Below are 15671 nucleotides of genomic sequence, written 5' to 3'. Positions count from 1 at the left end.
TATCATTTATATAGTTGATACTTTCCCTAGTTATTACCACTTTTGCCACATATCAAATTTGCATATAAGCATGGGTGTATTGTTAGATATTTCTGTTAGTTTCCCTGGCTTTCTATCCCAGTGTTAATACCGTAGTTTATTTATTACTATTTCTATATTCCTTTATTAATTACTATTTCTATATAGTCATGGTATCTGGTAGAGAGAAAGTTCCCCTACTTTATTCTTCTTTAGGATTACTTTGGTTATTCTTGGCTTTTGTTCTTTTATGGAAATTTCAGAAACAACTTGTCAAAACCATGTTGGGATTTTGATTGTAATTGGAGTTAATCTACAGATCAGTTTGAAGAGAACTAAAATCTTTCTATACCTCAAATTTTATAACTTGCTCCATCTTTATATGATTTATTCCTTTTACATTTTAATTACATTTTCTAATAATTTGATGCTGGTATATAGAAAAGCATTGACTTTTGTATTTTTAACATCTATTGAGCCATTGTGCTAAACGCTCTCATTAAATCATTTACCTGTAGATTCTTTTGGATTTTCTACATAGTCATGTGAACTGTGAATACTGAAAATTTTCTTCCTTTCCAAACTTAAATTACATCTTTTATTACTTTTTGTGCTGTATATGTACCAGCCAGGATCTCCAATACAATATGTAATAGAAGTAGTGACTGTGGGCATCTTGAACCTAAAAAAATGTTTTTCTTTTTTGTGGGTTTTCGTCGGGTGCACAAGGAAATTCTTTTGAATCCTAGCTTGCAGCGAAGTTTTATTATGTCCCCATCCTGGATTTTATTAAATTCCTCTGCATCAATTGAGTTAATCATATGGTTTTTCTCCTTTGGTCTATTAATGTGGTAAAAATACGTTATACTTATTCCTTCCTGACTTCTTCATACAACTTTTTATCACATATTTTTTATGCTTTAAAAAAATGCTTTGTTAGATTTAGTTTGCTAATCTTGTTCAAGATTTCTGCATCTTTGTTTAGGAATAGGATTGCTCTTCAATTTTCCTTTGTTAAGCTCTCTCTCTCTGTCCCCCTCTCACGGTCTGTGTTTCTGAAATCAGGGTTATGCTGGCGTCGTAGTGTCCTCCCATTTAATATTCTGGAAAATTTTGTTAATATCAAAACAGAGGATTTGTGTTTATTTCTACTGGGAAGGAGAGGGCACTACCCAGGGGTACTCAGGATTTAATGGAGTCTTCCAGTGGCTGTACTCATCCAGCAGTTACCTCTTGTTGTTGTTATGAGGTGCCATTGAGTCAAATCTGACTCACAGCGACCCTATGTCCAACAGAATGAAACACTACCCAGTCCTGCACCATCCTCACAATCATTGCTATGTTTGAGCCCACTGTTGCAGTCACTGTGTCAATCCATCTCACTGAGGGTCTTCCTCTTTTTTGCTGACCCTCTATTTTACTAAGCATGATGTGCTTCTCCAGGGACTGATCTCTCCTGATAACATGTACAAAGTATGTGAGATGAAGTCTCGCCATCTTTGATTCCAAGGAGCATTTTGGCTGTACTTCTTCCAAGACAGATGTGTTCACTATTCTAGCAGTCCACAGTACATTCAATATTCGTCACCAACACCATAATTTAACGGCATCAATTCTTCTTCAGTCTTCCTTATTCATTTGTCCACCTTTGGCATCATATGAGGTGACTGAAAATACCATGGCTTAGGTAAGGTGCACCTTGGTCCTCAGAGTGACATCTTTGCTTTTTTATGCTTTAAAGAGGTCTTTTGCAGCAGATTTGCCCAATGCAATACAACATTTCATTTCTTGACTGCTACTTTCAGGGTCATTGATTATGGATCCAAGTAAAATGAAATCCCTGACAAATTCAGTACTTTCTACATTTAATGTGATGTTGCTTATTGGTCTAGTTTGCAGGATTATTGTTTTCTTTACATTTAGGTGTAAACTATACTGAAGGCTGTAGTCTTTGACCTTCGTCAGTAAGTGTTTCAAGTCTTCTTCGCTTTCAGCAAGTAAGGTTGTATCATCTGCATATCGTAAGTTGTTAATGAGTCTTCTTCCAATCCTGATGCCGAGTTCTTCATGTAGTCCAGCTTCTCAGATTATTTACTCAGCATACAGATTGAATAAGTACAGTGAAAGGATACAACCCTGACACACACCTTTCCTGACTTTAAACCATGCAGTATCCACTTGTTCTGTTCAAACAACTGCCTCTTGGTCTATGTACAAGCTCTGTTGCCAGAGAATGGCCTCGGTTCTTGTCTTTGGTGTAGGAAAGAATTCAAACACTGAGACAAATAGTGCCAAGCAAGCAGAGGTTTATTAGTAAGCAGAGGGTTAGTAGTAAAAGTACACTTGACTAGGAAGTGTCAAGTGGGCTACTCAGGTAGAGAAAGAATCTGAGTGCCCCATAGTCGTTTTCTTAGGGTTTTATACTCCTTTTTCTCTTGATCTGTCTCTATTAACGTTTAAAAGCCAGGACAAGACCCCCCTACAAAGACTATTTCCTTGGCTTAAGGTTTAATTACCAAGTAGAGATCTTACCAAGTTAGGGACTTTATCAAGTTAAGGGCTTTATCAAATCAAAGACCCCTGTGAAGATCATTTCCTTGGCTTAAAGTTTAACTATGTAGGGACCATCTTACTGAGGAATGTCACCAACTCCTGTCTCCTCCTTTGTTGGGATTGTCTTATGGAGGAATGTCACCATCCCCCTGCCTCTTCCTCTTCCGGAGTGCAAGTTCTCCCCCACCCCCTTACAATTCCGTATGAGCACAAGTAAGCGTTCTGGAATTCCCATTCTTTGCAATGTTATTCACAATTTGTTATGATGCACACAGTCGAATACCTTTGAATAGTCAATAAAGCACAGGTAAAAATCTTTTTGGTATTCTCTGCTTTCAGCCAAGATCCATCTGACAACAGCAATGATATCCCTCGTTCCAAGTACTCTTCTGAATCCATCTTGAATTTCTGGCAGTTCTCTGTTGATATACTGCGGTAGCCGCTTTTGAATGATCTTCAGCAAAATTTTACTTGTGTGTGATGTTAATGATATTGTTCAACAATTTCCACATTTTGTTAGATCACCTTTCTTTGGAACGAGCATAAATATGGATCTCTTCCAGTTAGTTGGCCAGGTAGCTGTCTCCCAAATTTCTTGGCATAGACGAGAGTGCTTCCACCATTTCATCCATGTTGAAACATCTCAATTGGTATTCCATCAGTTCCTGAAGACTTGTTTTTCGCCAATGCCTTCAATGCAGCTTGGACTTCTTCCTTCAGTACCAATAGTTCTTGGTCGTATGCTACCTCCTGAAGTGGTTGAGAGTCGACCAGTTCTTTGGCTATCGTGACTCTGCGTATTCCTTTCACCTGTTTTTCGTATTTCCTGCATCGTTCAATATTTTGCCCACAGAACCTTCAATGTTGCAACTTGAGGTTTGGATTTTTCCTTCAGTTCTTTCAGCTTGAAAATACTGTGTGTTCTTCCCTTTTGGTTTCTAACTCAAAGTCTTTGCACATGTCATTATAATACTTTATAATACATTATAATACTTCTCGAGCCACCCTTTGAAATCTTCTGTTCAGCTTTTTTACATCATCACTTCTTCTATTCCCTTTAGCTACTCTGCATTCAAGATCAAGTTTCAGAGTCTTTTCTGACATTCATTTTGGCCTTTTCTTTCTTTCCTATCTTTTAATGGCCTTTTGCTTTCTTCATGTATGATGCCCTTGATGTCATCCCACAACTCATCTGGTCTTTGGTCATTAATGTACAACGTGTCAAATCTATTTTTGAGATGGTTTTTAAATACAGGTGGGATATACTCAAGGTCGTACTTTGGCTCTCGTGGACTTGTTTGAATTTTTTCAGCTTCAATTTCAATTTGCATATGAGCAATTGATTGTCTGTTTCGCAGTTGGCCTCTGGCCTTCTCTGATTGATGATATCGAGCTTCTCCACTGTCTCTTTCCATAGACGTAGTTTTCTCTTAGGTAGTTCTACTTTTCAATTTGCTTATTCTTCACAAAAAATCATGAAGATTTCCCCACAATTTTAAATGCATTTTTGTGTTCACTAGAAAATACATAGTTTTTTGTAATTTATTGCAGGATCTAGTTGCGTTTTAGTATAAGGGTCCTTGAGAATATCTATCATGCCATATTGTCAGAGTGTTTGAATTAAATAATATGTAGTGCTTTGTCATGGAAAAAGCACTGAGTTTGCAGTCAGACAAGGTTACAAATTTTGGATCTGTTGCTTTACTGGTTATATGATCTTGAGGAAGCCAGAACGTTTCTGAGTCTGCCTCCTCCTCTTCAAATTGGAGATATTAAACTTTATTTCATAACACTGTTCAAAAGCTATAGCTAAACATAACTGACATTTACTGAACACTATGAGTCAGACAATATTACAAGTACTTATAAGTATAACCCAATTTAATCTTCACAATAGCCCTATGAAGTGGTATTATTATCATCTCCTTTTCACAGCTGTGTAAAACTAGATGTTAAATAACTTGTCCAAAGGTTGTAAAACTAGCAAATAGAGGAGTTAGAACTCAAACCTGAAAGTCTAGCTCTGCTCTTAAAATAACATTATGCTATACTTTGCAACATCAAATCATTTGAGTTATGTAAAAGCACTACCATAGTACCTAGCACATAGTAAGCACTTTAAAATAATAGCTAAATATTTATCATAAGAGTAACAATATAATGATTATTAGTGAGAAGACTCATAGGGCAAATAGATAAACTGTGGTACATCCACACATGAAGTATTACTACGGTGCAGTGAAATTACTTAATATGGCCCTTCTAGCAAAAAAAAAAAAAAAGTTATTTTTTTTTAGCAATAGTCTTTGTGACTCTTACATTATTATTGGGTGGGACTATGCAAATATGGTACGTGCACCCTTGTGGGGATGGGACCATGCAAGCAAGGTGTACAGAACCCTATAAAGGGGCTTGGTCAGTTTTGCCATCCTGCTATGCTTAAAATAAGCTATCCCAGAAGTGGACAGGGGGATCTTACTACCACCAAGAAGAAGAGCCAGGAGTGGAGTGTGTCCTTTGGACCTGAGGTCCCTGTGCTGAGAACCTCCTAGACCCAGGAGATAGAGAGAAAGAGCTGTTATATCAGAGATGGGGTGAGGTTATACCAGAGATGGGGTGAGGTACTGAGAAACAGTGGCAGAGAAACAGTGACAGCAGAACTAGGAGGCCAGTTTGAGATGGTATGGTGGACTTTCTGGTCCATGCAGCCAAGCAGTCAGTAACAGTAGTCTTGCCAACCCAAGGAGCAAGAGAGCTGAGTGTCTTTGGGCAAGAGGCTTCCTGGTGGAGTGGGTACCTCTGAGCACTTATTGGGGGAGCCAAACAGCTTTATAACACTTGCCCAAGTAGGGCAGAGGCCAGCCAGAAGGGCCCAGAAGCAGAGGGAGAGGACTGCGTGCATGCATGGCCGAGGAGCTGTCCTGACCAAGGAAATGCATCCTGAGTCATTCCTGACCCTAAATTGTAACCTGCTATTTCCCTAGTAAACCCCATACTCATGAGTATGGTCTGTGAGTTCTGTGCGGCCATTGCAACGAATTATCAAACCCAGAAGAGACGTAGTGAGTGCCATAGGAAGGACAGCTGGTGTCAGAATTAGTAAAAAGGTTAGAGAGAGAAGGCATATCTGACCTCTGCCTCATAGGAATCAGCCTTGGGCTGAGGTTGATGGTAATTCTCTCCTCCCACTCATGAAGTTACAGGTCAAACGACCCCAATGCCATTTTTATAGCTACTCATAAAAAACAATGAAATACTGACACAGTTACACATGAAAGAACCTCAAGAGCATTATGCTACAAGAAAAAAGCCACCCTCAAAATGACTACATGCCGTATGGTTTTATATGGCACTCTGAACAAAAGACATTCTGGAAAAGACTCTAGGGACAGAAGTCAGATCAATGGTTGGCAGAGCTGGGTGTAGGGAAAAAGGATTGACTACAAATACGTATGAGAAAACTTTTTGGGATGATTAAGTTTGCAAATTCATAAAAGTATGTATCTAAGAAGGGGGAATTTTACTTTGTTAATTATATCTCGATAAGACAAGCAAAGGAAAGGTTATAAATAGTAAGCTTTCTCTTAAACAGACCATTTTCAAGCCTTTTAATATTCATGCTAAGCTTTTAACTTTAATTAACATACAGATTTCTGTCATTATTTTTTAAAAAATATACATTTTTTAATACAGTGTATTGTTAATTATATATCCATGAAACAGCAATAAGAGTTTCCAATCCTCTAGGAATGGGGAAAGGCAATTAAGGAAGGGGGCTTGCTAGTGTCAAACTGTCAAGGAAGGACAATTAACATACTTCTTTAGAATTTTCTATTTCTTTTACACTACGTAAGAAATAGATTACAAGCTGCTTTCTGGCAAGAATTTGTTGCAACAAGACCAAAAGAAATTTCACTCTACAGTACCAAAAAACCCATGTTACACAATCATAAAATTACACTTGTCAAAGCAAAACTTCAAGAAATAAACCATATTATAGTTTAAAATGAAAAAGTGGAAAATGTGATGTTAACAGAAGGTATATATCCAAAATGGATTTTCCCAGAAAGAATATTAAATGTGAAATGGCTCAAGCTTGGTTAGAAGGATTACTTAATTTCTTTCAATTATGCTTTAAAAATTAGAGACAGATTCTATTATAAGAATAATTACAGTAGATTTCAGAGGAAAACTGCTTATCAGTCATAAGAGATTCTGGCTGAAAGCAGATAAAGTCACAGTTTCAAAACAAACAATAAGTTCAGAGCCCTGGTAGCATAGTGGTTAAGAGCTCAGCTGCCTACCAAAAGGTCAGCAGTTCAGATCCACCAGCTGCTCCTTGGAAACCGTAGGGGGCAGTTCTACTCTGTTCTATAGGGTCACTATGAGTCGGAATCAACTCAGGTATATGTTAGCTTTGATTATGAGGCAGAAACATTTCTAGTCTGACTGTAAATCAGAATGCTGACTGAAGCAAGGCTGTAGTACTACATTGTCCTAGGAAACAACTTCTAAACAAATTCACTTCAAAGGTTCCCACTGAATCTGTGAAAGCAGCAAAAGGGGGCAGTGATCTCACTCTATGTGATTACCTGAGACTGATACCAATTTTCTGAGTTCCCAATAAGTTTATTTCTAATTTATTTTTGGTCAACTTTTGTATAGTGGGCATGCTTTTGAATTTAGATGGTGACAATAGGTATGCCATTTTGAGTCAATTAAAATCTTTTATCTCCTAAGGCTATATACTTAGCAAAGTCCTATGGGTAATCACTAGAGCATACTGGGAAGAAACAAAAGCAGCCATGAGAATAGTCCACTGACATTAATATATATGGAATTCAAGTGTTAGTATGTTTTCCTAGAATAATAAAAAAATCTATTTTCTTTCTTCCAGCTACATAATAAAAGCTGCAGTAATAGCAAAACCAAGTCTATCTTATATACTTAAAAAATCTATTATTTCTCTTGCATATGTTATATTGGCGCAGGGATAAGCTCTGTTGAAAGTCTAAATAAATTAACACAGTATCCCAAGAACAACTGTAACTATCATAAAATTAACACTGGTATTTTGCTTGATGACACTGGTAGTATTTTTCAGTCTTAGTTTCTCGGTTCTAGAAAAATGGTGACAAGCAAGTAAATTATTGTCTAGAGACCTGCAGACCAAATAATTTAGAATGACTGAAGTTTCCAGGCTTGGCCTGGTATGGATCGACACCAGAGAGGTAGAGAAAGCATAAAAAAAATAAGACTATAGATACGAAACATTCTTGAGATGTTTCATAATTTATGAAACATTCTTGAGATGTTTCATAATTTATGAAACATTTTTGAAAGTACAAAGTATGTATCTCTAAAAATATACAACACTACCAATATACATGAGGAACCTTGGTGGCCCAATGGTTAAGTGCTCAGCTGCTAACCAAAAGGTTGGCAGTTCGAACCCACCAGTAGCTCCAAGGAAGAAAAGACCTGGCAATCTGCTCCTGTAAAGATTTCAGCCTAGGAAACTCTATGGGGCAGTTCTACTCTGTCCTATTGGGTCACTATGAGTCAGAATCGAAACCATGGCATACAACAACGAACATACATGAAATACGTGGATATCTGATTATAATGCGAAAAGATAAATGCATTTTTAGGAAAGTCTAGAAATCTTCTGTTTTGCATTACAGTACAAAGTAAAAACTGTAAGATATTTAAAGTAAATCTTTAATAATAAATCTTGCTGGTGTAAGTACTGCTCCTGTAGATTGCCATACTATTTTCTTGATTATTTGTACATGTATCCCAAGTTACTGCAATACTATTTTCTTGATTATTTGTACATGTATCCCAAGTTATATATAATGCATAACATATATATGTGTGTGTGTGTGTGTATATACATATGTATATACACACACACATATGTTATGTATATAAAATACGGACATCTTTGTTGTTGTGTGCCATCGAGTCAGTTCTGACTCATAGCAACCCTATGTGGAATCTTGGGGGGCCATTATCCAGCCTCCTGCACTCAGTAAGGGAGAGGTAGCTTATTCATACTGGTACCTGCAATCTTTAGTATATTGCCTGGCACAGAGTAGCTGTTACATAATTGTTGAATAAGTGGATATATTAATGTCTTCATTCGAATCATGGGAGAAAAGATTTCCTAAACTATGCTCCATCAATCATTTAAACATAATTACTGCACCAATCAAAAATTCATTGCTGTCTAGTCAATTCTAGCTCATAGTGACCCTACAGGACAGCGTAGAAACCCTGTTCCATAGGGTTTCCAAGGCTGTAAATCTTTATGCAAGCAGACTGCCACATCTTTCTCCCTCGAAGCAGCCGGTAGGTTGGACTGCTGACCTTCTGGTTCATAGCTGAGCATTTTAACTACTGTGCCACCAGGGCTACTCAATTACTGCACATATGAATAAAATATTAAAAAAAATTTTTATCAACAGGAGAGCTCTCTTAACCTATTGACAGAAGAAACAGACTATTGCCGTATGTCTAAATGAAATCTAATCACCTTCTGAGTTCTATGTTCATTTTTATTAATAACAAATTATTTTAGACTGTATTGAAGGCAGAAAACACTTTGTCAAAATAATATATGAATGGAGACCTCCCTGACCGGCTGAGTTTGCAAACCTATGTTTAACTGGGGCGTAGATACAGCTCATATTTACCTAGAGTTTGGGCCAGAAGCCAGGAAGGTCTGGGGAGGGGTTATGAATTCCATTGCTTAAAAGTAAACTAAAGAAGCTGGGGGCAGGGTGGGAGGGGGCAAGTGTTGGGCTTTCACAGGAAGCCTAATCAGTATGGCTAAAACATCATTTCAAATTTTCATTTCTAAATACTTTGGGAAATGATATTTTTTACTTTCTTTCCCTAAAAATCGAAAAGTTTGATAATTCCTAGTACTTCCTAGTACTTTCAAGGGTGCGAGAGCAAGATTCCCAGTATCTAGTGATTGACTAATCTAATTTCTTGGCTCTGGAAAAAGAACTAAAATCAATAGCTGGCTTTTTTATTTCTCTTGCCACCCCTGGGTAATCTAATTGTCCTTTCTTTATAGTATAATTTGTCTTTCCCTCTTTGTTCTCACAACCAAATCAGTGATACCCGATCCATATCACAGTAAGTCTTCATTTGACTTAAAACATCTTTTCCTAACCATTGTTTCTCTCGAAACCTTAAATCAACCTTGAAAATAGATTTCAAAGCTCACTTAAATTCTCTCTAGTTTGTAATATTTCTAGGGGTATCAAACATAGTATCAGATGTTTTGCTCAGTCTTTGTCTTAGTTATCTAGTGCTGCTGTAACAGAAATACCACAAGTGGATGGCTTTAACAAAGAGAAATTTATTCTCTCACAGGTTAGGAGGCTCAAAGTCCCAATTTAGGGTGCCAGCTCCAGGGGAGGGAGCACAGTCGCCTTCCCAGTGGAGCTGGAGGGCGTAGCTGAAGCCCAGGGCCAAGGGGCTGCCACCAAGGGGAAGACTGGTGACAAGGACCTTCCTCCAGAGCCTACACAGAGAGAAGGCCTTCCCCTGGAGCTGGCTCTACTATGCCATGCAAGAATAAACTTGTTTGTTGAAGCCATCCACTTGTGGTATTTGTGTCATAGCAGCACTAGATAACAAAGACAGTCATCCTCACTATTTCTACTATTCAAATTTGACAAAAGAACACAGAGGAGTAACTTCTCCATTTTTTGCTTGGCCAAAAACTTCAAGGCAAAAATTCTTATTAATCTAAATAATATGAAAGAAAACATGATAAATATTTTTGTTAGGACTGTTGCTTAATTTTTATCAGAATTTGAGGAATTAGTAATTATTTGTATAACTAGAATAAATGATCTCTCTCCCCAACTGATTAAACTATGTCACTGTTAAGATACTTTAATTAATATTTACATGCAATAACGTCTCTAAGCGCTTTGACAACAGCAGGAAGTAATAATTATTCTTTACTTTTGTAACATCAAAATATTCCTTTATTTGTAGTGTATATGGTATTATTCTTTCTAAGACTGCTTCATAGCCCTACACTCTTCTTTGACATAAACATGACTAAACAAAATTTTAACAGTTAGGGAAACCTACCTTAGGGTTTAGCATTTTCCTGGATTAAATGCACATTTCAAAATTACAGTTTTGTATTATGAAACTCCTTATACCTTTTTTCGTTTCTGTACTATTACACTCTCCTCCATGCTTGGCAAAGTCCTCATTTCACTTCAAGACTCAGTTCAGATCTTCTAAGTAGATTTATAGGACTTGGTCTACTGGAAGCACGTCCTGTACACCCTGTACACCCATTTCCTTTCTCACTTATGTCCAGTGCTTTGCACTGCACGTAAATTTTGATTTGTGTGTCCTCAGCTCTTTCCCTAAAGTTTGAGTTCCTCAGTGTATTGGTTTCCTATGGCTACTGTAAAAAATTACCAAAACTTTGATGGGTTACAACAATGCACATTTATTCTCTCATAGTTCTGAAGACCAGAAGTCCAAGATCAGTTTTGCTCGGTCAAAGTCAAGGCGTCTTAGGGCCATGCTCACTCTGGAGGATCTACAGATTTGTTCCCAGCTTCTAATGGCTATCCTTGCTTAGTGGCTGAATCATTCCAGTCTCTGTCTCTCGGCTCACATTGCCTTCCTCTCTTCTGTATACGTGAAATCTCCCTCTGCTTCTCTGTTATAAGGACACATGTCATTGCATATAGGACCTACCTGGATAATACAGGATGATATCCTGATCTCAAGTCCCTAAACTTAATCACATCTGCAAAATCTTTACCATATAAAGTACTATTTACATGTTCCAGGGATTAGGATGTGGACATCCTTGTTGCTGTATGTTGAGTTGATTCTGACTCGTAACGAGTGTATGTGGACATCTTGTGGGGCCATTATTCAGCCTATGCATTCGGTGAGGGAGAGGTGTCTTATGCGTATTGGTAACTTCAGTCTTTAGTATATTGACTGGCACAGAGAAGCTACTGCATAATTGCCGAATAAATGAATGCATACATGATTTCACTGAGGTTTTTACTTGCATATAAAGTCATACAAAACTGGGAGAAGTATATAGTGTTCACTAGAGTTTAGTATGAGAAACACTGATAAGAAGCTTTCACGGGCTAACAGCCATGTTTTTAGTAACCACATATAGTGAATAACTGGATTTGTTTTGTAATCAATCTCCAATTCAAGGTTTAATAATATTAAAAAACTATGCAGACATTGAATAAGGAAAAAATTCTCCAAGTGGCACAATCTACAAATAATTAAGTAAATGTTAAGTGTGAAAACACAGGCCATATAAAATAGAAAACAGCTTACCAGTAAAAACTCATTGCTTTTTCAAATAAAAATACATTAAAATTACAATTATTTTCTTTAAAATGATTGTTTTATTTAAAATCATAGATACTAGATAATTATTCATTAATTCACAGAAATAAATTGGATTTGCAAGTGATTGAATAAGTGTATCTGGTGAACATCTGACTGGCTTCCTAGTCTTTGTGCCATTTTGGTCTGACTTAATCATGGGTGGTAAGGGACACTATCACAATATATTACAACTTCTTTGCATCTTGATGAGGGATGATGAATGTCTTGACAGAGACTATTCTTCAGGGAACACCACATCTCTGCAATGATACTGTGTTCATTATCCGTAGTCCCCAGTTCTAGTTAACGGTTCTGAAATAAACATTCCATGCCTAGGCCTAGAAGGTACCTGCTGCCGTCAAGTCAATTCTGACTCACGGCGACCCTACAGGACAGAGGAAAACTGTCCTGTACGGTTTCCAAGGAGGAGCTAGTGGATTCAAACTAGTGAAATGCTAAACTTTTGGTTAGCAGCTGTAGCTCTTAACCACTGTGCTACCAGGGCTCTAAGCCTAGAAGGTAGACAGATCTATCTCACCGACACGCCTCATTTTACGATATTAAATCGTTTGTATGAATGACATACTCTTGTTCTCCACAGCGTGCTTGAGATCAACAGCAATTTGAAAGTTTACAAAGAGCATATTAACTTCATTAATAAATAATTGCTATGGTCTAATAGGAACATGCAAGGCAACCAAGAAAATAATTTAATCTAAAATTTCTATATTAATAACAAATTATTGAGGAGGATCAGAAAGTTTTGATAACAGTAGGGAATTTCTTTTTCTTTTTTTGATGTATTCCTCTATGTCATTGCAAAATATCTGATGCAACACGGGGCAAATTTTGTTGCTCCGAAAAAATGAAGTGAAACTGACAAACTTATTGCAGTAATAACGCTTGAACTTATTATTTAGTGAATATTGGAACAAAACTGCCTATTAACAACTGCTATCATTTATATCATTTAAATCTATAACTGTACCTATTATTTTTTTACATTTTGAGTACAGAGAAATCAGAATATTACACACATCAATTTCACTTAATAATCAGAATGTTTTCCTGTGCAATCAAATGATTTTTTTCTTTCACAAGGCCATGTATTATATAAAAATGATGTTAAAGAATAACTATCAAAGTAATATATACGACTACATTACTTCCGTGATTTTTACCCTTTATTAGAGCAAGCGGTAGGATTTATTTATTTGACTGATGAAGGTTCTTTTTTAAATTGGCATGTACCATGTGCCATGACTGCTTTTTAAAAAATACATATATTAAAGTCACATTTACTAAAGGAAAAGTCCACAGTACTATGCAATATTTGAGATTTAGAAGCGATATATTTGGGGCAATAAACCATTAAATAACAATGTTAATGAAGGATATTATTTTATTTAAGATTATATTCTTGGTTGGGCACAAGAAATCTAGAAATGCGTTACTTTCAAAAAGCTATTAGTAACAATTAAACGATGTTTTGCACCTACAGCAATAGCCAAAATCAAAAACCTGAGAATACCTAGTGATATCCACAGTATAGAAATACAGGCACTCCCAAATATTGTTTGTGAAAGATTAAATTGACACACAAACTTTTTAGAATAGATTACTATGAATACATAGGGATTTATCTTATAGGTTTTTTTGTAAACACACATAACTATAAAGATGGCAATTATGGCATTCATTCATCATCCATTTCTCATGAGCATTTATTACATCCAGAAATTGCTATGGGCACTGGATATTCAGCAGTGAACAAGACATACAGAAATCCCTGTCCTGTGGAACTTATATTCTGGTGAAATGAGAGCCAAATTAATTAGTATATAATATTTTAGAACCCCCACGTGTCTGTCAGTTTGTCATACAGTGGGGGCTGTGTGTTGCTGTGATGCTAGAAGCTATGCCACTGGTATTCAGATACCAGCAGGGTCACCCAAGGAGGATAGGTTTCAGCTGAGCTTCCAGACTAGGACAGACTAGGAAGAAGGACCTGGCAGTCTACTTCTGAAAAGCATTAGCCAGTGAAAACCTTATGAATAGCAGCAGAACATTGTCTGATATAGTCCCGGAAGATGAGCCCCCCAGGTTGGAAGTCACTCAAAAGATGACTGGGGAAGAGCTGCCTCCTCAAAGCAGAGTTGACATTAATGACGTGGATGGAATAAAGCTTTCAGGACCTTCATTTGTTGATGTGGCATGACTCAAAATGAGAAGAAACAGCTGCAAACATCCATTAATAATCAGAACCTGGAATGTACAAAGTATGAATCTAGGAAAATTGGAAATTTCATTCAAAAATGAAATGGAATGCATAAACATCGATATCCTAGGCATTAGTGAGCTGAAATGGACTGGTATTGGCCATTTTGAATCAGACAATCATATAGTCTACTATGCTGGGAATGACAACTTGAAGAGGAATGGTGTTGCATTCATCGTCAAAAAGAATGTTTCAAGATCTATCCTGAAGTACAACGCTGTCAGTGATAGGATAATATCCATATGCCTACAAGGAAGACCAGTTAATATGACTATTATTCAAATCTATGCACCAAGCACTAGGGCCAAAGACGAAGAAACAGAAGATTTTTATCAGCTGCTGAAGCCTGAAATAGATCGAACATGCAATCAAGATGCATTGATAATTACTGGTGATTGGAACGCGAAAGTTGGAAACAAAGAAGGATCAGTAGTTGGAAAATATGGCCTTGGTGATAGAAGCAATGCCGGAGATCGAATGATAGAATTTTGCAAGACCAACAACTTTTTCATTGCAAATACCTTCTTCCACCAACATAAACGGCGACTATACACATGGACCTCGCCAGATGGAACACACAGAAATCAAATTGACTACATCCGTGGAAAGAGATGATGGAAAAGTTCAATATCATCAGTGAGAACAAGGCCAGGGGCTGACTGTGGAACAGACCATCAATTGCTCATATGCAAGTCCAAGCTGAAACTGAAGAAAATCAGAGCAAGTCCATGACAGGCAAAATATGACCTTGAGCATATCCCACCTGAATTTAGGGACCATCTCAAGAATAGATTTGACACATTGAACACTAGTGACCGAAGACCAGACAAGTTGTGGAATGACATCAAGGACATCATCCATGAAGAAAGCAAGAGGTACTGAAAAGACAGGAAAGAAAGAAAAGACCAAAATGGATGTCAGAGGAGCCTCTGAAACTTGTGCTTGAGCGTCAAGTAGCTAAAGCAAAAGGAAGAATTGATGAAGTAAAAGAACTGAATAGAAGATTTCAAAGGGCCTCTCAAGAAGATAAAATAAAGTATTATAATAACACGTGCAAAGAGCTGGAGATGGAAAACCAAAAGGGAAGAACATACTCAGCATTTCTCAAGCTGAAATAACTGAAGAAAAATTCAAGCCTCGAGTTGCAATAGTGAAGGATTCCATGGGGAAAATATTAAACAATGCAGGAAGCATCAAAAGAAGATGGAAAGAATACACACAGTCATTATACCAAAAAGAATTAGTTGATATTCAACCATTTCAAGAGGTGGCATATGATCAGGAATTGATGGTACTGAAGGAAGAAGTCCAAGCTGCTCTGAAGGCGTTGGCAAAAAACAAGGCTCCAGGAATTGATGGAACACCTATTGACATGCTTCAACAAACAGATGCAACACTGGAGGTGCTC

At 37.2% G+C, this 15671-nt stretch overlaps 1 protein-coding gene across 9 annotated transcripts in view; it reads right to left on the bottom strand.

The window, feature by feature from the left end:
* The window catches only part of XRCC4 (X-ray repair cross complementing 4), a 342053-nt gene that overhangs the window by 61043 nt on the left and 265339 nt on the right, over positions 1-15671 (bottom strand). The gene's annotated exons all lie outside the window — the stretch shown is intronic.

Source organism: Loxodonta africana, chromosome 2, assembly GCF_030014295.1.
Source record: "Loxodonta africana isolate mLoxAfr1 chromosome 2, mLoxAfr1.hap2, whole genome shotgun sequence".
Taxonomy (NCBI): Eukaryota; Metazoa; Chordata; class Mammalia; order Proboscidea; family Elephantidae; genus Loxodonta; species Loxodonta africana.
This window is presented reverse-complemented; position numbering and strand designations above follow the sequence as displayed.